A 27851-nucleotide genomic window follows, 5' to 3' on the forward strand; every position below is an offset into this window, starting at 1 on the left:
ATGCATTTCCTCTTTAGAGGTTCAATAGAGAGTGAAGATGAAGTGAGGATTGTTCTGCTGGGAAAAACTGGAGTTGGGAAGAGTGCAACAGGAAACACAATCTTATGAAGAGAAGTGAGGTCAGAAAAAGCAGAAACATCTCAAGAGTCAGTGACTAAAGAGAGTCAGAGAGAATCATCTGAAATCAACGGCCAACACGTCACTGTGATCGACACTCCAGGACTGTTTGATACTGAACTGACCAGTGAGGAGATCCAGAGAGAAATCAGCAACTGCATCCCCATAATCCTGCCTGGACCACATGTGTTCATCATTGTGTTCAATTTAGGACAACGATTCACTCAAATAGAAGCATCATCAGTGAAGATCATCCAAGAGACGTTTGGTGAGAGATCTTTAATGCAGACCATGCTCTTCACCAGAGGAGACGATCTGAAGAAGAAAACCATTGATCAGTGTTTGGGAAAACCTGAATCTGTGATCAGGAATCTGATTGAAGTGTGTGGAAACAGATTCCATGTGTTCAATAATAATGAGCCTGGAGACCGAACACAGGTGTGTGATCTACTGGAGAAGATAGACAACATGGTGAAGGCAAACGGAGGGAGTTTCTAGTCATGTAAGATGTTCAGACAGATGGAGAGAGAGAAACAACAACAACAGATGAAGATCCTGATAGACAGAGTCAGAGAAACAGAAGATGAGAAAGAGAGAATGAAGATGAGGATGGAGGAAGAACAACAGAATCATGACAAAGAAAGAGAAGAGAAGAGGAACTCAAAAGAGAAATAAGACACTGAACAGAAAAAGAGAATAACTGATGAGGAAACATTAAGAAGAGAAAGAGAGAATGAAGATGATAATGGAGGAAGAAGACAATCGTGACAAAGAGAGAAAGAGAAGAGAAGAAGAATTGAGAGAGAGAGAAAAGAACGATATAAGAGAGAAATGAAGGAGCAGATGAGAGAGATTCGAGATGAGATGAGACGAGAACGAGAGACATTTTAATATGGGGGAAATGAAGAAAGAAAAAGAGACTGTAAAGAAAGAAAAAGAAACTAATGAAACTACACACGACAAAGAGACTATCACTCTTTTGAAGATGAGAGTGATATTTTTGATTAAATGTCTTTGTCTAATAAAGTGTTATTCGGTGTACAATCTACCTAGATCCCACACACCTTCTACCTATTTTTAGTTTACAACCTCAGGCTAGGTAAAGCAGGTCGAATCCTTAACTAGATCATAAATATAAATTTATACTCACTTTCTAGAAGAACAGACCCCCTCCGTGTCTGGTTCAAATCAACTCGTTTAGAAAGCAGAGACTTGGCAAACGATTTCTTTTATAAATCAATTATAAGTAGATTTATTTTTCTATTAACAAAAGTTTTACATACAATCAAATAAAAGTTTATAAAAAGAAAAAGTCTTAAGTAACAAAAAGCGGCAGTTCACAGAAGTCACCAGCAGATGTCAGGCTCGGATCATCAAGCAATGGAGAAGCAGCATCACGCTCCCAGCTTCTGGATTCCATATGGCAAACGATACCTTATATATCATTTCATCATCACACCTCTTCATTACATATTCAGTCACATAGGCATAGTTCATCCAATCCAAGATTTTGGACCACTGTCAACTCCCTCAGTTGTTTCAACATGTTAGTATATAATGCCTTGTGTTCCTTCATTCTCCGTTTCTTGGCTTGGATCCTCCATCTCCTCCTGCGTCTCGTCTGTAAGACATCATCCTATGGTAAAATCCTACTCCTTTGTTTAAATGCTTTATTACATACTTGCATGCTAATACAGTTTGCACTTCGCTTGCTTTTCTTTTACGTATATAAAATGACTTTTATACCAATGGTTCAGTGTGTTCATTTCAATCAACCAATAAAGCATTTTCTACAAAGTTTTTGTCTTTGTGTCTTTACTATGAAACCCAATAAAACATTTTTACAAAAAAGTCTTTGCTTCCGTGTCTCTACTATAAAACCAAATAAAAACATTTTTACAAAAAGTCTTTGCTTCCGTGTCTTTACTATAAAACAAAATAAAAACATTTTTCCAAAAGTCTTGTCTTTCATGTCATTACTATAAAACAAAATAAAACATTTCTACAAAACCATGTGTCTGTATCCTTGCCATGAACCAAAGTAAAACATTTTTACAATATCATGTTATCATGTTTTTCCATGCTTACAAAGTCATTTATAAAAGTTGTATAAGAAAAACCTCCTTCAGGCTATTCAGCCTCATAAACAGCTTATACATAAAAGTTGTGAAAATAAAAAACTTCTTATAAAAGTTTCTCGGCCATATAAACAGCTCTTCACTTCACTTTGCTATTTCTATTCTACTTGTGACTCTTATAAAGTCAAACATAAAGGTTCCTTATAAAACCTCCTCTATATATTTCTTTTCCATTTTTCTAACATCATAAAACCATGCATAACATATCGTGTGGTTAACATAGGCCTCTATACATCTGGCATCATTCTTGGTTACACATTGGGAGTAAGACCTCCTCACATCAGTCCCTATTCCTGTATATATGTTGGGAATAAAAGGATCAATTTCATCATTATTCTAACATGCCCCTTATGCAAATTTTAGTCTTTTATTTCCAAATTAAGGTAATTTACATAACACTTCCTTGTCTTGTCATACTTGGTGAGCTGAGCATAAGTTTGCCCAGTTTCAGTGTAAACATTTCTTTGAGATATGTTCATGAATCTTTCCACCCAGGGTTTTCTGTTTTTTGGTTTGATCAAATCACTGCCAATTATCTTTCCGTTAATTCGAGTTGTGGAAGGCCAATTTTTTGTGCTTTGCTTAATAATTATTAGGTGTGCGCCAAACATTTTTCGCATCCATTTTCCATTAGCTACTTCATGTTGACATGCCCCGATTAACTGCCCATCAGGAGTTTCACAGATAAAGGTGCGGCTTCTTCCGTTAATCGTACAGGTTTTGCACCAGTTCAATATCGGAATCAGAGTCTCTGGCATTTCTACCTTGCTCCAAGCCGTCTTCCCCATCCTGGAATCCTGGGCTGTTAAACGGGGTTCGGCCCTCGGCCTCTCTTTCAATTGGAAGTCCCGCATCTCTTTTAGCTATAAGATAAAATATCCCATTATGTTTAATCACTTTCAAATCACGGCCCCTTCCTTCTGCATACAATTTATGCACAAATAATTGCTCTTCCTTACTCCACAGTCTATGAGCCAATAGGTCGCTATACACCTCTTTCTCCACTGTGTGGAGCTCCATGAACATATATTTCAGTTTCTCCATCATTTGTACATTAATCACCTCTAACATCTTAAACACATCAACACAGTATTCCATCACATCTCGTTCATTGTACCATATTACATTATTGGTTTTTAGCAAAGCATTTGTTGCACAGGCTACCCATGCACAGAATAACTTCTGTCTCCGGCCACAATAGTTCATGGCATCTCATGCATTCGTCTTCTGCATTTCTCTATACTCTGCTCACACTCCTTATAGGTTTGACTATTCCCTGAGGGGAGTCCCGGGGCCCTTGAGTTAAACTGTTTGATCTTGATCTCTCCTGCTCACAGCACTTAATATATTTGCCCAATCTCCACGCAGCTACCATACATAATCGTAATACCTTTCCTAATCCTGTGCACTCGATTAGAATCAATACAAATATTACCGTCATCATGGTCAATATCAGTTTAAAGTTATTCATTAGCCACTTTATTGATTCATAGGTATTCTCTCCGATTCCGGCCATTTTTAAAAATTTATTTTTCACCTTATCACTTACATCGTGAATTTCTTCTTTGAATGTTGCTTTTCTGGGCTCTACGTTATGCTGTTGTTTATTAAAAAATTGCTTCCTGGCCAACACAAAATAAAAGGGAAATGGTGGCATGCATCTACCAATTTCTTGTGAACTGAAGGTTCCTAGGGTGTCAGCATAAATTGTTTTCTCAGTTGCTATTGGTTCTGAAACCATTCTGCATATTCCTTGATTTATCTCATTTCTCCTCCAATTACCATCTAACTCCTCATTGTCAAACGTCCATCCCGTGTGCATCCAACGGTGGCTACCCGTACTCCACACCACGGTCCAAAACCTTTTAGAATCAACCATTTTTTCCTCTTTTGACAGCTTTCCCTTGTCACCCAATGTCATCATATATGCTGGTTCAGGAATATCCTCTTTCCTGTGGTACTCCGTTATCCCTTTGGGAATTCTCCACAACATAACCTCTTTATCTGTTTTCGCTCTCACCCTCACAATCGGAACTGGATAATATTTTCCTAACAGGTTATTTTCATAGCTAACAACTACTCCCTTTCCGTTTTCTCTATTCGTTATCTTGATCGGAGTTACTTTTTCATTCTCTCTTTTGGCTACATCTTCCAATATGTCAAATAATCTAAACTGAAGTATCATCTGATCTGTCATTGTACTATCTTCCGTGATCATATCGATCCATCTTTGAGAGTGCTCCAAGATAGTTATTAACTTCACACCTTGACTTACAATTCCATTTGCATTGTTAAACAACAACCAATGTTCCTCGTTATCATATCTGTCCTCTGCTTCGTCTTTGTCTGCCTCACACTTCCATTTCTGCATGCATGTACATCCGATCCAACTCATCTCATGTTCCTTACAGTCTTTATCATTGAATTGTTCAATCAATTTTCTTATTACTTTATCTCTCCATACATTGTGCAACTTCCAATTATAGCTTGTCTCAGCGCATTTCTTTAAGTCACTATCACTACAATCTTTCCAGTATTTATTCGTTTTAATGCTTATTTGATAAAGCTTCTCCTCATTTTCTCCAAATTTATTTCGTTTCAAAGCTATTTCAGCTATTCTTGTACTCTCGCTATACCACTTCAACCCTGGAATTGGATTACTTAATTTCTCCCTTGTTTCATACATCGTGTATTTTTCGTCTGTGAATTCTTCTTTACATTCATTTATGATATTTCTGTCCTTTATCCTTGTCATCCTTTTCCCGTTTATCTCAGGCGACTTCGCCTGTTCTAGCTCTCTCCCTTTCTCATCCTGTCCTTCGTTTATCAGAAAGGTAGTGTCTATCTCATAATCTGGATCAATGTATACTGTGTCTCTCTCTGTATCATTCAGCTTAGTCATGGTCCATAATATAATTAAGGCTATTACAACGGTGATTACCACTCCTGCCATGACTGGCCTCTGTACACACGGCTGATTCCACCTTCGTTGTCTCCTGGGAGTTCTTGACCTAGAAGACCCGCGCTGGCTCTCTGCCTCCATTCCTGTAATACATCAAACTTCCCTTGGTGTTTTAATTCTCAAGTGCTCCACAAATTCATACACTCTAGTCTCTCTTATGAGCTTATGTATTGGGTATTGAAGAGATTTTTAATACTTCAATTGGGCTTATTTCCCCTTCTTAAAAATCCTTCAATATCCATTATCCATTATCCAAGGTTAAAAATATCTTTATGGACATCCAATATCCATTCCCCTTCATTGCAATTTGCAAGGTTAGTAAAAATATTTCCATACTTACATTGCTTGATGATCCGAGCCATGCTGTGCTGCCCATCTTTCACTATATTACTAATTTCAGTAATAATTTTTGGCTTTTCTGCCAGCCAGTCTCTTTTCTATAGCTTTCCCTTTTTTCCATTTTATATGTATAGCTTTCCTATCCATATTCCCACATGTTACCATGTTAAATTGTACATTCCATCCAGAAAATTGATAGCCCACTTCACAGAGATCTTTCGGGGCATCTCGTACCATGAGCAACTTTGAAGTGTAATACTGTTTCGAACCACCTACAGATTTACAGTCAGTCTCTGGGGGTTTAGATTTACATTCAGTCTCTCGGGGTTTGCCGCTATCCAGCCTCAACTTCAAACTCCCTATAGCTGTCCCAAGAGGTCTCATCTTACTTACAATCATTTGATTAAAATCAGATTGTTCTTGCTCCATACTCCATTCTGCTCTAGCCAAACCGTGTGTTTATCTACGATTTCTAGAACTCGGTCTTTTTTCGAAATTAGATCTTTGAACGGTTTTGTTGGATGTTTGTTAGTCAATTTTATCCATACAAAATCTCCCACCTGACACTGGTCTTCAGGCTGTTCAATTTCTTTTTTGGCTTTTCTACTCCCTGTATTCATATTAACGAAATACAAAGCCTCTTCCATGTGTTCATCCCACTCTCTGTTGTTACAATTAGCTCGAAAAAAGCTTTTTAAGCTGCCAATTGATCGTTCACTCAGGCCGTTTGATTCTGGCCTATAACGGAGAGATTTGATCAATTTTATATGTTTTTCTGCTAGCCAATTCTCCAGTTCGTTTCCGACAAAGTATGATCCATTATCTACTCTAATACATTCAGGCCTATTCCATGCAGACATTAATTCATCAAGTGCCTTGATTATGTTTTTAGCGCTGGGGTCTTTCAATGGCTTGGCCAATATCTTGTTTAGATAAGCTTCAACCGCAACTAAAAAGTACTTATTGCCCTTTTTTGTGCGCGGATTGAGTGGACCGGCTATATCTAAGTCCCATTCCACATTTGCTTTATCTGGGATTATCCTTCCATAATCTTTTCTGATTGTTCTGTGATAACCTTTTCTCATGCAGTCCTCACACTTCAACTTGATATCTCTGTACTTCTTCCTCCAATTAGGAATATTCATGTTATTGTCTGATAAAACTTTACCCATTAAGTTTACACCAGGGTGCTTTAAACAGTCATGCAGTTTCTGTATGGCATCTGCCCCCTTCTCTTCAACTATGACAACTCTCCTGAGTCTAGCTAATTTGTCAACTGCTTCATTCCCTTGAGACAATTCTGTACCTTCCCTGGAATGCCCCTTCTGGTGAATTACGACCAGGTCTAAATCTTTTGCTAGAATGTCTATCTCTTTCCACATCTGTTCATGTTCAATCGGTTTTTTGTTGAATTTACAGAAACCGTTTTGTTTCCATACTTCCAAGTTTTCATTTAGACTCGTTTCTACATATTTACTGTCCGTAACTATGATAGCTTGTTTGGCATGCATTTCTTTCAATTTCTCTAGCGCTTTGAGCACTGCCATTACCTCTGCCGTTTGAGCTGTGCCAGGACAAGATCCCTTGTCTGTCACCTCATCGCCTTTTTTCTTTTTGATTATATACGCCCAATGGGCTTCGCTGTCTGCCAAAGTTTTAGATCCATCAGTGTATACCATTATTCCTTTAAACGATGGTAATTTTGTCTTTTGACACTTCTTGCGCTCTTTGTTGATTATAGTTATGCTAGGGTCTAGTATAACGTTCTGCCATCTCTGCCATCTGGTATTTTGGGCCTTAGCATCTTTGATCTTATTCTTATTCAGATGGGCCAACACCATTTCATCTGTGTTAATCATTATCTGCCTTTCCCTGGCCAGACCTTTTAGTTCTGCATATCTTTTACTGATCGCAGCTAATTTCCTCTCAACTGGTAGAAACTTTTTCTCTGGGCTCTCCCAGTTTCCTGTCATAATGCGTATTGGTACGCAGCTTTTTTCGTTTCGCATTATTAATTGATAGCCAGTCTCATCTATATCTAGATCAACCTCTAGATTTTTGTCATCCTCTCTGCCTTCCAGCTGTCCTGAGCACAAAATCGCTTCTTTTAGAGCGCTAAGCGCAGTTCCCGCATTCTCAGTCCATTTCAATTTGTTTCCTTTTATTGTGGCATAAATCGGTTTCGCCATCTGACTAAATTTTGGGATTACGTCTCTGACATAATTCATTAGCCCCATCATTTGTTGTACATTTTTGACGTTTTCTGGTGTCTTTATTTCAGCTATTTTTTCCTTCATAGTCTTTGTAATCCCTCGATTACCTGCAGACACCCAGAATCCTAGAAATTCAACTAGGTCTGTCATAATTTCACTTTTCTTTATGTTGATCTTCAAGCCTGCCTCTGCTATTCTTTTCAACACCTCTTTTACGGTTTTTACGTGTTCTTTCTCATCGTCATTTGTAATCAAAATGTCATCGATGTACACTTCCACTGGCAGATCTTTTAATATTTCCATCATTACTGCCTGGAACACAACTGAAGAATTTACATACCCTTGTGGCAAACGTTGGTATAGATAATGTTTATTTCCCACCGTAAAGGCGGTTTTCTCTTGACTATTCTCCGATAATGGGATTGCCCAAAATCCATTTATCAGATCCAACTTCGTTAGAAATTTGCCATCCTTCAGTTTCTCAATTGTGTCCCTTGCATTAATCAGGTATCGACGGTCTGGACGGGTCAATTTATTAAGGGCCCTATAGTTTGTCACTAATCTAAATCCTTGGTTTCCAGGTTTTGGCACTAATTGCAGAGGACTATTAGTGATTGCTGAAGGCACTTCTTTAATAACTCCCTGTTCTAATAATTCCGTTATCGTTTGATCCAGCTCATTTTTCCCCAATTTGTTTATTGGATATTGTCTCTGTGGCTTGTGTATTCCGCCTAGAATCTCATGTGCATATTTTTGATCAACTAGTCCAGTGTCATTTTTATATTTTCCGCACGGAGTCTGTTTCAATGCTTGTATCAATTCTTCTTTTGATTTCTCATTACCGATCATTTTATTTCTGATGCGAGCTAACTCCTGTTCTGTATCTACCTCCTTCAATCTCAGCACCTTTTTTAGATCTCTTCCTGCAAGTAAATTCTCATTACCTTTTATCATTTTTACACCAAATTTTTCTCCCATTGGTTCTTCTTCTATTTTCCCATTATACGTTTGAACTAGTACTTTTCCTGTGTAATTTATTGGCTCTGTTGTGGAGGATATCTGAGCTCCTGTATCCAACAGGAATTCTACACCTTTCACCTTTACAAACAAATCTTCGTCTCTCTCCAAAACTCTCTCATCACAGATGTGCTCCTTCAACAGGCCAATTTCATTTAATTGTTCATTTTTTCCTGCACTGTTTCTGTCTCTGACATTTTCTTCTCTTTCAGTATCTTCTTGTGCTTCCACATTTAGAGTTAATTTGCTTCTTCCAAATCTCTTTACACTGGATTCAGTGTTTTTGCGTTTCTGTATTATTTGATCTTTCTGTGCTGGGGTTAATTTTCCCCATTCCCCTGCTGGAACATAACTTGCTTTTTGTGCAGTACCATTTCTGTTATCCTTAAAGGTTTTCTTTGCACTACTTTCTCCCTGCCATGTCGTCTTTTTAGTATTCCATGTTTTAGGCTTATTGGACTGACCTTTGTCACCCTTCCTAGCTTGGAATCTTGTGTTATACGGTTTATTGTTCTCCACTAGGGCTCTCTGTTTATTCATTACTTTTTCTTTTCGTTGTTTTTGAACCCTCGCTCCTTGTGGCTCCTTTCTTTTCACAAACTGACTATTTAAATCATATTCAGCTAGTCTCTCCTCTATTTGTTTTTTAGTCGTGCTATTCAGAATGGTTCCTAATTTATTTCCTCCTGGTATTTTGCGCCCTACGTCTCGTAGCAGCCTTACTTTATCTGACATTGGGATTTCGTCCTCAATCGATAACCACACACCAAGTAAAGGCATTTGCTCTTTATTTGCATTCACTAGCATATCTTTCCATTGTTTGTATTTGTCTTCAACTCCTGTAAGGTCTCTAACCTTTCCTAAGGCCTTCGCTGTTATAGCATGTCCCGTGCAAGTGTGCACTAATCTTGTTACTGCTTCAGAACCTAAGCCAGCCTGCGTTGCCGCTTTAATGATTCTATCCATATAACTGCAGTAATCTTCATTTGGTTTCCTTGAACCTATTTGGTTTCTCACAACGTCAGTTAATTTTAACTCTAATAATTTTGCTTGGACATTTTGCTCCTCACTTCTCTCTCCCTCTATTCTCCTTGGAGTGCTGAAGTGCAGCTGCCTCACTGGGGTTTCCCTCTCCCTAGGGGCTTCACGTCTCTCTAACTCTCCTTGATTTATGGCCTCTTCGCTTTCTTCCTCCCAGATTTCTTCTGGGGCCACATTCAGATTCTCAATTTGTCTAGAAGCTCTAGTTGTTTCTAAATCTCTTTGTAATTGTTTATTCTGTTTCTTCAATATTTTTATCATATTGTCTAATTCTTTCACTATTTTTCTATTATACTCATATCCCTCTTGGAATAAAGTCTGTTTGCCTGCCTTTGACCAACCTTCTTGTTCGGCTATTTCTGTCGCAGACGGGGACATGCTGGCAGTCTTCATCTGACCATAAGTTAACTCTTTTTCAGGTATCACTCTCTTATTCCACTTACTCAACAATTCCTGATCTCTTTTCTTTCCGCTGGGATTTCTATACTTAGTTCCTCTTAGTTCTACTTCTGGCCAATCATTCTTTATTTGTTTAGTCACTCTCTGTAAGGTTATTTTTACACCTTTTTTGTGCTTTAATCTAGTCTCTTTTCTGAGCACTATCTCGTCTTCACTACTGACATCAAATTCTGTGCTAATTCTTGTGGAATTTAATTCCTCATCTACACTCTCATCCCTTAGACTTTCCTCAGAACTTGAATTGCTTTCCCTATAAGTTCTTTTTTCTGTTACCCCAATCGGAGTTCTATTTTCAGAAACTAGGTTTCTTTGTTCACCTTGCTCAGTAAATTCCCTAGCTTCTTCCATGTGTCCATTTATGGCTCCCTGCCTTTCAGGAGTATCACTTCTCTCATCAATTGTTTGTTCTTCTGACATTTTCTTCAGAAACTTCTTAATTGATTTCATGTACTTTTTGTTTAATAATTTTCTGGATGGAAGTCACAGCTAAAATCGCAATTAGCCCTTATTGTCGATTTTATCTTATCAAGCTTTCTCTATCCATATTATTACTGAGTATACTTTCAATCTTACACTCTAATATGGATTTGCTTTTCACTATGATTCCTATTCAACGATGTGCACTTCGTTGAACAGTTCACACAGTCTACACTAAATCTTTTTCACTCAAGATTTTAGTCAATCTCTATTTTTTTTTCAGCCTATTACTGTATTTATCGGAGCACGTTCTCTTATCTGAGCTCTCAACGCTTTTCTATATTCCGACTCAATACTATAGAGATTTTAGTAGTGTCGTGCATGCACTTAATAACCCTACCCAGGTTATAATAATAATTCTTCCCTGAATTATTTTTCGTCTACAGGATTCCCTCCTTTTTCAGACTTTCATCTCACTCTTTGAGATCAACACTACTGGTTTAACCTTTCTTTAGGTTTAATATAATTCGTTTCTAAATTATATTTTCGTTTGACTTTATAAGTCCTTCTGGGATTTCTCTTTAATACTATTTTTAGGCTTTTTAATAACCCATTCCCAGGTTACAATAATAATTCCTTCCTGAATTATTTTTCGTCCTTCCTTTTTAGACTTTTATCTCCTCCCTCGAGATTTCAAAACTACTGTTAGTTTAACCTTTCTTTAGGTTTAATATAATTCGTTTCTGAATTATATTTTTGTTTGACTTTACAAGTCCTTCTAGGATTTTTCCTTAATCCTATTTTTAGGCTTTTTTAATAACCCATTCCTTGGTTATAATAATAATTCTTCCCTGAATTATTCTTCGTCTACAGGATACCTTCCTTTTTAGACTTTTTATCTCATTCTTAGAGATTTCAAAACTACTGTTAGTTTAACCTTTCTTTAGGTTTAATATAATTCGTTTCTAAATTATATTTTCGTTTGACTTTACAAGTCTTTTTAGGATTTTTCCTTAATCCTATTTTTAAGCTTTCTTTCTATTGTTCTTTCTATACAATAATCACGTTTTTCGTCAGCACTTTGTTTATTGATTTTGGCCAGAAATCAATAAGCAATCGTGCCCCACGTTGGGCGCCATGTTATTCGGTGTACAATCTACCTAGATCCCACACACCTTCTACCTATTTTTAGTTTACAACCTCAGGCTAGGTAAAGCAGGTCGAATCCTTAACTAGATCATAAATATAAATTTATACTCACTTTCTAGAAGAACAGACCCCCTCCGTGTCTGGTTCAAATCAACTCGTTTAGAAAGCAGAGACTTGGCAAACGATTTCTTTTATAAATTAATTATAAGTAGATTTATTTTTCTATTAACAAAAGTTTTACATACAATCAAATAAAAGTTTATAAAAAGAAAAAGTCTTAAGTAACAAAAAGCGGCAGTTCACAGAAGTCACCAGCAGATGTCAGGCTCGGATCATCAAGCAATGGAGAAGCAGCATCACGCTCCCAGCTTCTGGATTCCAAATGGCAAACGATACCTTATATATCATTTCATCATCACACCTCTTCATTACATATTCAGTCACATAGGCATAGTTCATCCAATCCAAGATTTTGGACCACTGTCAACTCCCTCAGTTGTTTCAACATGTTAGTATATAATGCCTTGTGTTCCTTCATTCTCCGTTTCTTGGCTCGGATCCTCCATCTCCTCCTGCGTCTCGTCTGTAAGACATCATCCTATGGTAAAATCCTACTCCTTTGTTTAAATGCTTTATTACATACTTGCATGCTAATACAGTTTGCACTTCGCTTGCTTTTCTTTTACGTATATAAAATGACTTTTATACCAATGGTTCAGTGTGTTCATTTCAATCAACCAATAAAGCATTTTCTACAAAGTTTTTGTCTTTGTGTCTTTACTATGAAACCCAATAAAAACATTTTTACAAAAAAGTCTTTGCTTCCGTGTCTCTACTATAAAACCAAATAAAAACATTTTTACAAAAAGTCTTTGCTTCCGTGTCTTTACTATAAAACAAAATAAAAACATTTTTCCAAAAGTCTTGTCTTTCATGTCATTACTATAAAACAAAATAAAACATTTCTACAAAACCATGTGTCTGTATCCTTGCCATGAACCAAAGTAAAACATTTTTACAATATCATGTTATCATGTTTTTCCATGCTTACAAAGTCATTTATAAAAGTTGTATAAGAAAAACCTCCTTCAGGCTATTCAGCCTCATAAACAGCTTATACATAAAAGTTGTGAAAATAAAAAACTTCTTATAAAAGTTTCTCGGCCATATAAACAGCTCTTCACTTCACTTTGCTATTTCTATTCTACTTGTGACTCTTATAAAGTCAAACATAAAGGTTCCTTATAAAACCTCCTCTATATATTTCTTTTCCATTTTTCTAACATCATAAAACCATGCATAACATATCGTGTGGTTAACATAGGCCTCTATACATCTGGCATCATTCTTGGTTACACATTGGGAGTAAGACCTCCTCACATCAGTCCCTATTCCTGTATATATGTTGGGAATAAAAGGATCAATTTCATCATTATTCTAACAAAAGGAACAAGTCAATCTGATCTCATTCAACCGATGGATGTCCAGATGACCGTGTTTCAGTGTGCTGATGGTTTCCTGAAGCAGCTGATGGTCGCTAAACTGTCCCAGTGTCAGTATGCTCTGCTAGTTCCTGATCCATTCACACAACAGATTGAGTTTCCTCTCTGGACATTCAGACAAATCAACAAGAGCTGGAAGATGAGAAACACCAATAATGAAACCCTCAGTCAAATCCAGCCAGTCTACAAGGCACAAACTCCAATGGTGTCTTTCTTCAGGTTTGGCTCTGTGTCCTCATCCAAGTCTGAACTGATGAACAGTCTGATCAATGAGAAACACAACACGTTCTTCCACAGGAACTGCCCAGGCAGCAGCAGAACCAGAGTCCTGATGGAGATCGCCTGGTTCTGCCCCTCTGGGAAAAACACGGATACATTCACTGACTGTGTAGCGTTCTGTAATCTAAACGGTGATGCAGGAGACCATGAGCAACAGCTGCAGATCATCACGGAAATGGCCTCGGCCAATGTTGTTCTACTACCACGACTGGACAGGAATGACAAAAGTGCAACAATAATCCAAAACCTGTACAGGAACAGAAAGCCGCTCATTTGTCTTTTTACTGAAGATGAATCTACACTCATTGAGACAAAAAATGTCAAAATACAAAATTGGTTTGAAAGACAGAAATCAGTCAGATGTATCTGAAGAACTCAGAAGAGCTATAAATGATTGTCTCTCAGAATCATATTCCTCTTTCAGACTTGAAGACGTGTCCAAACACTCAGACATCAGAGTAGATGAGGAAGATGATGACTGCAGGAGAGGAAGAGAAGCAGCACAGCAGGTGATGAGTTTACTGGAGAAGAAAGATCTGACAGAAATCAAAGACTCATTTCTGCCTCATCAGGGGAAACTGTGGCATCAGTGGAGTCAGAAGAACAAAGAACTACATCAACCTCAGGGAGAAGATGTAGAAATGGAAAGAAGTAGAAAAAACAGAGATTAATAAAATTCGTCAGCAGCAGCATGAACGTGATATCAGTTTATGAAGCTCTTTATTAAACAACTGAACTCAGATGCTGCAAACAACATATATATCCTTAAATGGCTCAGAATCTTCCTGGATGAACACACATCAGCTGATCTTTCTGCTCTACATCACAAATACGATGAAAAGTGGTCAGCAGTTGTAAGACTGAAAGACAATCATAATACATCTGAGCAACTCAGAGCTGAACAAGCAGAACTTGAGAGAATATCTGAGGATCTTCAAGCTGCAGGCTTCGGTCTGGAACACATCATGAGGGAGATCGGTCAGATCTATGAATCATGTTCATATGTAAAGAAGATCAAGAAAGACCTGCAGGTTCACTTCTCTTCTCTCCCGAGTCTTGCAGCACAGATGATGATCTCTGGATTTCCACTGGAGCTGATGGATGGAGATGCTGCTCATGTTCCTGTGATCTGGATCTCTGCTGTTCTAGATCAACTCAAACAGAAACTGGGAGACCATAGAGTCTTTGTGCTGTCAGTGTTAGGGATCCAGAGCTCTGGGAAATCCACCATGCTCAATGCCATGTTTGGACTCCAGTTTGCCTTCAGTGCTGGCAGGACAACCAGAGGAGCTTTCATGCAGCTGGTCAGAGTGTCAGACGAGATGAAGACCAACAACAAGAGATCATGATAATGAATTGGCCACATTTTTTGTTGGTATTGAAAATCCAACATTGATCAACATCTTTGGAGAAAACACGTCTGAGATGCAGGACATTCTTCAGATTGTTGTTCAGTTCTTCCTGAGGATGAAGAGGGTCAGACTGAATCCCAGCGGTATGTTTGTGCATCAGAACGTCTCAGACATCACAGCTGGAGAGAAAAACATGGAGGGTAGGAGACGACTGCAGGAGACACTGGATGAGATGACAAAACTCGCTGCCATAGAGGAAGTCTATGATGCAGAACGTTTCAGTGACATTATTAGATTTGATGTTGATAATGATGTGAATTTTCACTGTTATGCTGATGACACTGTTATGCTGGAGACTCCTGGTTGGTTTTTGCTCCGATTGCTAATCGATTGCTCCTGTCTGCGGATCGATTGCTCCTGTCTGCCTGCTGTGTCTGTTGCTCTGTAGCTCAAGTCTGTAGCTCTGTAGAGCCTTGCTTACGTTTGAATCTTTATTTTGATATTTCCTCTTTCTTCTACTGCTAAATATAACTTACTCATCACCATACATTGTTTAAAAATTGCCTATCACGTTAAATTTGACATCGCTAGCTTTTAATCTAAATCACCATCACACGTTACCATTTTGCTAGCCTGTTAGCTTGTTATCTCTGCACCCGGGCCTCCCTTTTTCTGAGTTCATAACTTGGATTAGTAAATTGTGTCCAGCAAACGATTGTGGTAAGTGGTAAATTGGATTAATCAACAAACACGGTAAGTCATGTCTTCTCCTGTCATTATCACCTGCACTGCATGCCACATGTTCAGTATAGGCTTCTCCGCTGGCGAAAAGGGCTTCACATGTGATAAATGTAAGGAGATAGTTAGGCTGACGGAGAAGATTTCAGAATTAGAAACACGCATCCATACTTTATCTGAGAGTAGTGAGGATGTAACAGCTTTAGACACTGATTTGGATGCGAATAGCTTAGTGAACTCTGTACATTCTTCGGTTCCGGCTGCAGGGCCCTCGCAGCAGGGAAACTGGGTAACAGTGAGGCAGCATAGTCGCAGACCAAATAACCGCTTTTCCATTCCGGTTAGAACATCAAACAGGTTCTCCCCTCTCAGTGAAGCACCCACTGAGTATCCTGTTGAAAGTGCCCTAGTCATTGGCGATTCTATTACACGGAACGTGAAGATAGAGACACCAGCCACCATAGTCACTTGTTTACCGGGAGCCAGAGCACCTGACATCAAAGCAAATTTAAAAGTGCTGGCTAAAGCTAATCGTAAATTCTCTAAGATTATTATTCACGTCGGCACTAATGATGTTCGACTTCGCCAGTCGGAGATCACCAAAATTAACATTAAAGAGGTGTGTGAACTCGCTAGTACGATGTCTGAGGCTGTTTTTTGTTCTGGACCGCTCCCTGTAAAAAGGAGTGATGAGATAGTTAGCAGACTATCATCACTCAATGGCTGGTTGTCTAAGTGGTGTCTGCAAAATAACATAGGGTTCATAGACAATTGGAAAAGTTTTTGGGGCAGACCTGACCTGTTGAATAAGGATGGCATCCATCCCTCTTGGGGTGGTGCCGCTCTTCTCTCTAGTAATCTGGCACATAGTCTTAGAGCTAAACCTTGACTCACTAGGGCCCAGGTCAGGAAGCAGACAAACTGGCTAAACCGACCGTCTGCTAGCTGTCTCACGTTACCGGAGTCAGATAAATCCCAGCACATAGAGACTCTTTCACCTAGATATTATCATATAGAGACTGTGTCTGTTCCCCGAATTAGTAAATACAAAAAAAAACATCAAAACCATTCAACAGTAAAAATTTAATTGACGTCCAACAAATAAACAAAATATATAATACAGATGAACAATTGATAAAGCTTGGGTTGCTGAATATTAGATCCCTTTCCCCAAAAGCGCTTATTGTTAATGATATTATTACAGATAATAATCTAGATGTGCTCTGTTTGACAGAAACCTGGCTAAAACCTGACGACTACATTACCTTAAATGAGTCCACCCCCCAAGATTATTGTTATAAACATGAGCCGCGTCTGAAAGGCAAAGGGGGAGGGGTTGCTGTAATTTATAATAATATCTTCAGTATTACTCAGAAGTCTAGTTTCAAATATAATTCCTTCGAAGTTTTGGTGCTTTATGTAACGCTATGTAGTGTACATGATAAAACCCGTTCAACATTTGTGTTAGCTACTGTATACAGGCCACCTGGGCATAATACAGACTTTATCAAAGAATTTGCTGATTTTCTATCAGAGTTAGTACTGGCCGTAGATAAAGTACTAATTGTTGGTGATTTTAATATCCATGTTGACAACGGAAAAGACGTATTGGGATTAGCATTTAAAGACACACTAAACTCTATTGGAGTTAGGCAACACGTGTCAGGAGCCACTCATCGCCATAATCATACTTTAGACCTAATATTGTCACATGGAATAAATGTTGATACCGTTGAAATTCTGCAGCAGAGCGATGACATCTCAGATCATTACTTAGTATCATGTATACTTAATTTAGCTAAGGTTGCAAAGCCGCCCCCTCGCTTTAAAAATGGCAGGACAATCACTGCCACTACTAAAGATTGCTTTTTAAATAATCTCCCTCATCAGTATCATCTGCTCAGCATCCCAGATAGTATAGAAGAACTCGATGTTGCAACAGAAACTATTGACTCTCTCTTTTGCAGTACTTTAGACACAGTTGCTCCTCTGCGCTTAAAGAAGATTAAAGAAAATAGTCCAACGCCGTGGTACAACGAGCACACCCGGGCCCTTAAAACAGCAGCCAGAAAAATGGAGCGCAGCTGGAAGAAAACAAAATTAGAGGTATTTCGTAATTCGTGGAAAGAGCACATGATCACATACAGAAAGGCTGTAAAAACTGCTAGATCTGCTTATTTCTCAACTCTCTTGGAAGAAAACAAACACAACCCAAGGTATTTATTCGATACAGTGGCTAAATTAACCAAAAATAAAGCTTCAACTTCTGATGATTGTAAACAGCACAGCAGTAATGACTTTATGAACTTCTTCACATGTAAGATTGATAATATTAGGAAAAAATTTTTAACCATGCAGCCGTCTAATACAGCATCACATCAGACAGAGCATTGTAGTGTCACTGAGGAAAAATTACACTCATTCACTGCTATAGGAGAAGAAGAATTGGCTAAACTCGTTAAATCATCAAAATCGACAACATGTATGCTCGACCCTATACCAACTAGGCTATTAAAAGAGATGCTACCAGAGGTCATAGATCCTCTTCTTAATATCATTAATTCATCTTTGTCATTAGGATATGTACCGAAAACTTTTAAGTTGGCAATTATTAAACCACTTATTAAAAAACCGCAACTTAATCCTACAGATTTAGTCAATTATAGACCAATCTCAAATCTACCCTTTCTGTCAAAAATACTTGAAAAGGCAGTGTCTTCACAATTATGTTCCTTTTTAGAAAGAAATGGTATCTGTGAGGATTTCCAGTCAGGATTTAGACCGTATCATAGCACTGAGACTGCTCTCGTCAGAGTTACAAATGATTTGCTCTTATCATCCGATCGTGGCTGTATCTCTCTATTAGTGTTACTCGATCTTAGCGCTGCATTTGATACTATCGACCACAACATTCTTTTAAATAGACTCGAAAATTATGTAGGTATTAGTGGAATTGCGTTATCATGGTTTAAATCATACCTATGCGACCGTTATCAGTTTGTAGTAGTAAATGAAGATATGTCACACCGATCGCAAGTTCAGTATGGAGTACCGCAAGGCTCAGTGCTAGGACCGCTACTCTTCACCCTGTACATGCTACCACTGGGAGATATCATTAGGAAGCATGGCGTTAGTTTTCATTGTTATGCTGACGATACTCAGCTCTATATTTCTTCACGCCCTAAAGAAACTTACCAATTCACAAGATTAACGGAATGCATAGCTGATATAAAACATTGGATGACTGGTAATTTCCTGCAACTCAATTCAGAAAAAACTGAATTTTTAATTATTGGACAAAAAAGCTCCACAAGTAGTAACCTAGAATACTGTCTAACACTTGATGGCTGTTCTGTCAAGTCCTCGTCGTCAGTGAGGAACCTGGGTGTGCTCTTTGATACCAATCTTTCGTTTGAAAGCCACGTTTCTAGCATTTGTAAAACTGCTTTCTACCATCTTAAAAATATATCTAAATTACGGCACATGCTCTCAATGCAAAATGCTGAACAGTTAGTTCATGCGTTCATGACCTCAAGGTTAGATTATTGTAATGCTCTACTGGGTGGTTGCCCTGCTCGCTTAATAAATAAACTCCAGCTGGTCCAAAACGCAGCAGCTCGAGTTCTTACTAGAACCAGGAAGTATGACCATATTAGCCCAGTTCTGTCAACACTGCACTGGCTGCCTATTAAACATCGCATAAATTTTAAAATCTTACTTATTACTTACAAAGCACTAAATGGTTTAGCTCCCCAATACTTGAGCGAGCTCTTAACATATTATACTCCATCACGTCTACTGCGGTCTCAAAATTCTGGCCAGTTGATCATACCGAGAATATCCAAATCAACTGTAGGCGGTCGATCGTTTTCCTATTTAGCACCTAAACTCTGGAACAGTCTTCCTAACATTGTTCGGGAAGCAGACACACTCTGTCAGTTTAAATCTAGACTAAAAACACATCTCTTTACTGTGGCATACACATAAAACACTTTTTCAATGAAATGATTGTTAGGCTGCATTAGCTAGGTCAGCCGGAACCGGGAACACTTCCCATAACACCTGATGTACTCGTGACATCATCAGAAGAATGGCATCTACGCTAATGTTAGTCTCTCTGTTTTATCCGAGGTTTACTGCAGTCAGCTGGATCCGGGCCGTATCCAGATCAGATGGTGGACCTGCGCCCAGAGAAGACCAACACAGGACCCCGAAGTGTCTGGGAGACCGTGATTAGACTCCCCCTGAAACTGCCTCATCGACACGGCATCTCAATAAACCCGTCTCCTGCGTGTTGCCTCCGATCATTCGAATATTGCACTTTAATAATTATTTAATCAACATCATCCTCAATAAACCCGTCTCCAGCATGTTGCCCCCGGTCCCTCGAATATTCTGATCTATTATGACCTCCGAGCTGTAAAACTGCCAGAATAATAATAATAATACGCTGTTTGTTAATTGGCCAGAGGAGAACTGGCACCCCGACTGAGCCTGGTTTCTCCCAAGGTTTATTTTTCTCCATTAGGTCACCTAATGGGGTTTTGGTTTCCTTGCCACTGTTGCCTCTGGCTTGGCGTGCTCAGTTGGGGACACTAAATTTTTCAACTAAACATCGAAATACATCTAAATAATAAACTAAATTAACCATTTAAACTAAATTACTGATCAAATTATTGATCTAAAGCCCACACTGTCACTGTATGATACTTGAAATTTTTCCAGAATGGCTATACAGCTGAATAAAATTATGCTGCATTATTTTCCTGTTTAACACTGTAAAGCTGCTTTGAAACAATCTACATTGTTAAAAGCGCTATATAAATAAAGTTGACTTGACTTGACTTGACTTGACACTCAATTATATATTTCATCACGTCCAGATGAAAACGCTAAATTATCTAAACTGACAGCGTGTGTTGAAGATATTAAACACTAGATGACGTGTAATTTTCTGCTATTAAATTCAGATAAAACGGAGGTATTACTTATTGGTCCAAAAAACTGCCCACAAAACCTCTCACAATACAACTTTAACTTGGAAGGATATCCTGTCACTTTATCCACTACAGTAAAAGACCTGGGTGTTATATTAGACCGCAACTTGTCTTTCGAAAATCATATTTCATATGTTAAAAGAACGGCATTTTTCCACCTTAGACACATTGCTAAGCTACGTAACATGCTATCTATTTCTGATGCAGAAAAGTTAGTTCATGCATTCATGACCTCGAGACTAGATTACTGTAATGCTTTATTAGCTGGTTGTCCTGCATCATCAATAAACAAGTTACAGATAGTCCAAAACGCAGCTGCTAGAGTTCTTACTAGGTCAAGAAAATATGATCATATAACACCAATTCTATCATCTCTACACTGGTTACCTATTAAGTTCCGTATCAATTACAAAGTATTGCTACTGACCTATAAAGCCCTAAATGGTTTAGCTCCAGTGTATTTAACGGATCTTCTATCGCCCTACAATCCATCACGCTCTTTAAGATCACTAAACTCGAGGCTTCTGGTCATTCCTAGGATATCTAAGTCCACTAAAGGAGGGAGGGCATTTTCACATTTAGCTCCTAAACTCTGGAATAGTCTTCCTGATATTGTTCGAGGTTCAGACTCGCTGTCCCAGTTTAAAACTAGATTAAAGACGCATCTCTTTAGCCAAGCATTCACATTATAAATACGTTTTATACTACAGTTAAATCGGATCAAAAGCATTAGTATTCAGAACAGCAGCTATGCTAATTATTTCCCATCTGCTTTTCTGTTGTTATCTCGGGACACTAGTCCCGAGGTAACTAGTTCATCAGCTCCAGTTTGTATCCAGCCTCTCATGGAGACTTCAGATGCCCCAACACCTGTGATGAGATGACTCGACGCCTGTGAAGAGACAACTCAACGCCAGCGTTGTTATGGCCTAAAATAATACATGATTGATTAACTTATTCTAACATTTTTCTTTAACATTCTCTTTCTAACATTTTTCAATGTACATTTATGAAATGCACTTTCTATAAAGCTGCTTTGAAACGATGTGTATTGTGAAAAGCGCTATACAAATAAATTTGAATTGAATTGAATTGAAGTATTTCACTCAGCTCTGGGAGGGCAGCCCACCGATGGCTCCCCTAAACCTAAACTACTGTGAGAATATTCAATACCTCAAGAAGACTATTATATCTCATGCATCAAAATCACATGGAATGAGGCTGACTTGAAAGACCGTATTAAAGATCTCTGGAAGGCTTTACTGAATGAACGATTCGTCTTCAGCTTCAGAAATTCTCTGGAAATTTCAGCTTACAGGAAACTGGAGACCGAATACAGGAAGTGGTCCTGGAGTCTCCACAGTGCCATGATGGAAACTGAGAACAAACTACACAACAAAATAGAGAATGAGGCACTTCATGAGGTTGAGGAAACTGATCTTCAGAGAGAACTGAGGGAGACAAGTGAAGAAGTGCAGAAATCAATGTCTGAGTTCTTTGAGAAAGACAGAGATAAACATATACTGATTCTGTGGAAAACATAATTTGATATCAGAATCAAAGATGTTCAGTAAAACACTGTGAGAGAAACTAAGAGGAAATTAAATGAGATTCTCCAGCAGCAAGACCTGAAGAAAAAGATTGATGATCAGAGGACACATCATGAAAACGTCTCAGGTTACGAATGTAACCATTGTTCCCTGAGAACAGGGAACGAGACGCTTATGCCAGGGAGGCCCCGAGGGGCCTACAACCCTTAACCAGCGCCAAGCGGCCGTAAGCTCATAGTAGACCCTCATTCGAGAGGAGCTCATAAGCCTGCCTGGTAGGTAGCCATGCAGTAGGCAAACTATGAAAGTCCCCTCCCGTGGGGACCGCATAGCAGCAGTAACGTCTCGTCGTGCTAGGGTAAGAACACCGCCTCCAGGTCTCGCGAACGGCCAGAGACCGGCGCCTGATAGCGGGTGACCACTAGCTGTCAGAGTAAAGCCAGTTGTGCGTTCCCGCCAGGGGAACTCGTTCCCCATGGAGGCCGAGAGGAGCCTCCACCTGGTAACCCTTGCCGACTGCTCGCGTGTCCAACAGCGGAGCTCGCCCTCAGGAAGGCCAAACGGGCCTGAAACCTGATCGCAGTCGTGCTAGCCCTCGAGGTAGCTGGGAAGATAGGGACTCGCATCATCAGGGAGGCCTAGCGGGCCTACCACCTGCAAAAACGCCGGGCATTTCTCCATCACAGCCCTCTGCTCAGTGACTGGACCTATCCAGAGACCATGAGACAGGAGCTCGCCCTCAGGAAGGCCATACGGGCCTGAAACCTGATTGCAGTCGTGCTAGCCCTCGAGGTAGCTGGGAAGACCAGGGACTCGCTTCACCAGGGAGGCCAAGCTGGCCTACCAACTGCAAAGATATCGGGCACTCACAGCCTAGCTGAACGTGCTACTCGTAGCACTTCATGCTCACCACAGCGGCTGGGGACCGGGAGCTCGCTCTCAGGGAGGTACCATGCCTACCATCTGACAGCAGAACGTGCCGCTCACGGCACTTTACGCTCACCAGAGCGTGCCCTCAGAGGAGGCCACGTGGGCCTGCTACTCCAAGCGAATCCCCTCAGGGAAGCCCCGTGCAGCTTGCCTGATAGCATCCCATGCTACGATCCGTTACCGAACCTGGGGACCGGGGAACGATTTCAGGGAGGCGTGGATGCCTCCACCTGATAGCAGAGCGTGCCGCCCATAGCCAGAATGTGCTACTCATAGCACTTCATGGTCACTGCCTCAGCGGCACTCAGGGAGGCCGGTTGAGGCCTACTACCTACTAGCACTCGTGCTAGCCATCCAGCGCCTACTAGCAGCTTATACCAGCCATCGAGGGACTCAATGCCAGTGTTGCCCCCTCGGGGGAGACCAGGCAGCGCCTGCTGACCACAGCAGGCCCTCAGGGAGGCCAATCGGGCCTACCACCTGAGCGAAGGTAACCCAAACCGGGAGCCTACCCCTCAGGGCGGCCTTAAGGAAGGCTGGCTGCTGCGCCTGGGCTGGCGGCAGCTGTCTGCTGCTGACAAAGCCTGGAAATCCAGTTCACACCTGGGAACTCATCCCCAAGGAGACTAGTTGACGAAGTTACTGCTGACGTCGACACCAGTGGAGAAGATCCTCTGAGGCCCACTCGTGGGCCATGGCGTCGAGACTTCCTTGCAGGGAGGCCGGTTGACGCCTACTACCTGTCCTGAAGTCCAGCTGCCCAGACTGCCTAAGCTGGCTACTAACAACCAGCTGGCTCCTACGCCCGCACCTGGGGCTGGCTCCATCCCAGAGGCAGCTAGGGACAACTGCTTCGCTGTGTCCTAGGGCCCCCAGGACGGCGCAGTCTCTCGGGCAGCGCCTACAAACATGGACCTAATCACATTGCCAACAGCAGTGTACTCAGCGAAAGTGCTTAACTTACAAAGACCCTCTAAAGCGAGGGGAGTACAACTTACGTCACCTGCCTCGGGGCGGCTTTCTACTTTCCATGCAGCGGCCAACCATAAGGCGAGGGCGTCAGCCATTGGCAATGCTCGGGCTTCAGGGGAATATCCGACCAGAACCTCCACAGAGGTTTATCCGATGTTCAGTTCAACCCGAGCCCTAAAGGAGGTGGAGCAGAGACATAGAGCAAGGGTGAAACAATACCTTTTTTCTTTTAGAAAATAGAACCCACCGGCCAAACAAAAAACGCCAAAAAAAATGGCGGCCACCAAGCTCTGAAAGGCGGAAACGGCAGATAAAGTCTAATCGCAAACCAGCGAAAGACGCTTCACTCCGCCCCACGACCACTGGCAAAGTCGCTGTCTGCTGCAACACCCCGACTGCGTTACTCGTAACCCCAGAACGCAGAGAAGGGGGCGGGCCTTGGCCGGACGACTCTGTAACAAGAGGAGGCTGAAACAAGAATGCATTAACCACGCCATGTTCTTATATCAAAAGACAGGCCAGGGGCGAACAACCTTCATTAAAAGGGAACGCCCCCATCCTTGACAAAAGCCTAGGCCAAGTGGTGCGGCATAAGACCGCACTAGATCTACTCAGGGCTCGGGAAAGAAATATTATCACCTCTAATATTACTGAGGCCCCAAAAACCCCTTTTTCCCAAAGCCCCGCAGAGCTGGGCGCAGATCTTACTACAGCTCGCGCATTAGCGCGTACCCGGTCTTCAGCTACTTCCCACTTTTACGCTAGGAAAAAAAACACAGCTCGCCTCCTCCACCACAAGCCCTCGGGCAAGAGCGCGAATCAGTTATCCACATAGTGGGGAAAACATAACACAGAGAGGCAGCAAGACTCTACTAGCAAAAGCGAGGCATACATACATAACCACACAATGTTGCAAAGAAGATCGTTCTTAGCTTACTCACGGGGAGCTGCAGGCCCTGCGAAATCCCGCGACGATCCAAAATTTTTCCCAGCACCCTCTCAGGGGAGCGACGGTTCAAAAAAGTCCTGAAAAACATAGTTTTGAAAATGTTTCGCCCTCATAGAGGGGACTCACCAATCGCTCCTCGCGGCGCGTCAAACCAGCCGTCAAGCTAGTATCCGCCCGCCGCCCTGAGGGGGGCGCTTCAACAAAAAAACCAGGCGGGCCGTCAGAATCTTACATTTCCTGCTCATCATAGGCCCACTGGCCTGATGTAAAAGCGCCCGGGGAAAAGTCAGAGGAAGGGAAAAAACAGCATTCATCTCCGTGCCCTCGGGGGCGGAGTCTGCTGCCTGCGCTGGTTCCGGTTGCCAGCCCCGGCTTCCCTCCTCTTCCGGTTGCGGGTGTCCCGCCTCCTCAGCATCCCGCTCCTCCGCGGCGGGGGCGCTCGAGAGGCAACGCTGGCTCGCTGTTCCTGTCTCCAGCCCTCAGACTGAGACGGGAGAGGGACACCCGACCGCCTGGGCGCTGTCCCGGACCTCCGCGGTATTCATGTCCTAAATGCCGCCGAGCGCGCCCTCGCCTCTCTGAACTTTCCCACCACCGCCTCTACGGAGGTGCCGAAAAGTTCAGAGGGCGATACTGGGGCATCAAGGAGAAAGGTTCTTTCTTTCCCCCCGATGTCCGCCAGGTTGAGCCACAGATGTCTCTCCGTGGCCACCATCGCCGCCATCGAGCGACCGATGGCGAAAGCAGTTTGTTTGGTGGCCCGGAGAGACAGATCTGTGGACCGGCGCAGCTCGGCTACCGCCTCAGGGGTTAGACCCACCCCCTGATCGAGGTCCCCCAGCAGGTCTGCCTGGTAAGCCTGTAACACTGCCATCGTGTGTAAGGCTGCCCCGGCATGACCCGCCGACATGTATGCCCTGCCGTTCAGGCGCGCGGTCGTCCTGAGAGGTTCAGACGGCAGGATGGGAGCCCTTAGTGTCGATAGCCGCCCGGAGGCGAGGTAGTTCGCAAACGCCTCGTCTACGGGCGGCAACGCCACATATCCAGCCTCGGGCAATCCCTCGACATCAGCGAAATTAGCCCGCTGATGTCGATGGATACGGGCTGAATAAGGTTTCTTCTCTTGGTGGAGATCGGGAAAGAATGGAAGACTCCCGGGAGCTGGTTGGTCATGGGCGGAGAGATAACGGTCGTCCATCCTACTCGGACGCACGTCATCTCTCCTAACGCGCTGCCAGGGCAGCTGCAGTCTACCTGCAGCACGCTCCATGACCTCCAACAGCTCCCCATACATGGGACAGGATGGTTGAGAAGCCTCAGCCTCAGGCGCTTCATTTGCCTCCTCAACCATCCTCTGCTCAAACGGAAAAGCAGCAGACGAGGGGGAGGAACCCAAATCCTGCTCCTCCTCCGAGGTCTGCCCCTCGCGATCTGGCTCGTTGTCTGCCAACACTACACCGGTCTCCAGACGACGAGCCAGATCCAGCTGGGAACCCCAGGTCTGAAGCCGCCGCTCAGCCTCAGCACGAGCGGGGCCGTTCCCAGCTGCTGAGCTTTCTCCCCTCGAGAAGAAAGCCAGACGAGAGCGGAGCGTTCTCATGGGAAATCGCTCGCAGTTCGCACAGGATGCTCCCTCGAGAACATCCCGTGCGTGCTCTTCCCCCAGGCAGTACACGCAGAGTGTGTGCGTGTCATCAGGTGTAAGGTACCTGGTACACGGATCCACGCACCTGCGGAAGTGGCGCTGCTTCTTAGCACACTTCATTCTTGTTGACGCTCTTTCAAATGGCGATAACAGGCAAAAAACAGTCACTGAAGACGAAGAGATACTGTCATGTTGGCAAGGCGCCCTTATATACTTCCTGGTCGCGCCTTGATGACATCATAGGCTGTCGCTGGCCAATAGGATTGAAGTTTTTTCATTGTGATTTCAGGCACCAGTCACGCTGGAGGCTTTCCCCCCCGTAGCGTCAAGCTGACGCAGCACGAGTTCCCTTTCGAAAGGGAACACTCTCTATGAAAATTGCAAAGAACTCGCCTTAAAACTCAAAGACAGAGTAAATGATGAAGAAACACTGAAGAGAGAGTTTGATGTGTTCTGGGAACAGAGTGTGAAGAAGATCACCAGAGACGCTCCTGCAATCAGAGACATTGACATAATGAGAGATGTGAGAGAGATCCTCAGTGACGTCTATAGAAGTGTTTCTGTAGATCACTGGAGCGAGAGCAGGGGTATTATCACTGTGCAGAGCTATTCAGATTATGTTATTGTAAAAAGGTCCACAAAAAGGGATTAATAAAGATATCATGAAGGAAGCAAATGGATTTCGATTTCAAACTCTCTCTCCAGAAGATGAAGCCCAAATAAGATCATTAGTCTCAGATGTTGCTCAGTGGACAGAAAGACTGATTCAGTCATTCAACATCTCAAAGATGGGCTACAACATCAGCTGCATTCATCAACTCATAGATTACATCAAGAGGAGAGTAATAAAACATGAGGAAGGGTCAGTGCAATATGTTTTCAAGAATGAATTCTTCAGGGATCTGGTTCTTTCCATCTGTAAGAGAGCAAAAAGGATGATCACTGATCAACACAGACTGTTCAGAGAAGCCCATGACCCAGCAATATATGTTGAGAAGAAGAGTCCAGAGTACTATAGTATTTTCCAGAAATACTGTCATGGATTTGACAGCCCATTGAGCAGAGCGTCTACGAGAAGATTCTGA

At 41.7% G+C, this 27851-nt stretch overlaps 1 pseudogene across 1 annotated transcript; it reads left to right on the forward strand.

Moving 5' to 3' along the window:
- On the forward strand, positions 1 to 27851 carry LOC307123478 (interferon-induced very large GTPase 1-like; annotated as a pseudogene). Its single transcript has 4 exons — positions 1 to 742; positions 13177 to 15298; positions 21819 to 22390; positions 27131 to 27851. The product of its transcript is annotated as an interferon-induced very large GTPase 1-like (transcript).

This window comes from Gobio gobio (assembly GCF_949357685.1).
Source record: "Gobio gobio genome assembly, chromosome: 1".
Classification (NCBI taxonomy): Eukaryota; Metazoa; Chordata; class Actinopteri; order Cypriniformes; family Gobionidae; genus Gobio; species Gobio gobio.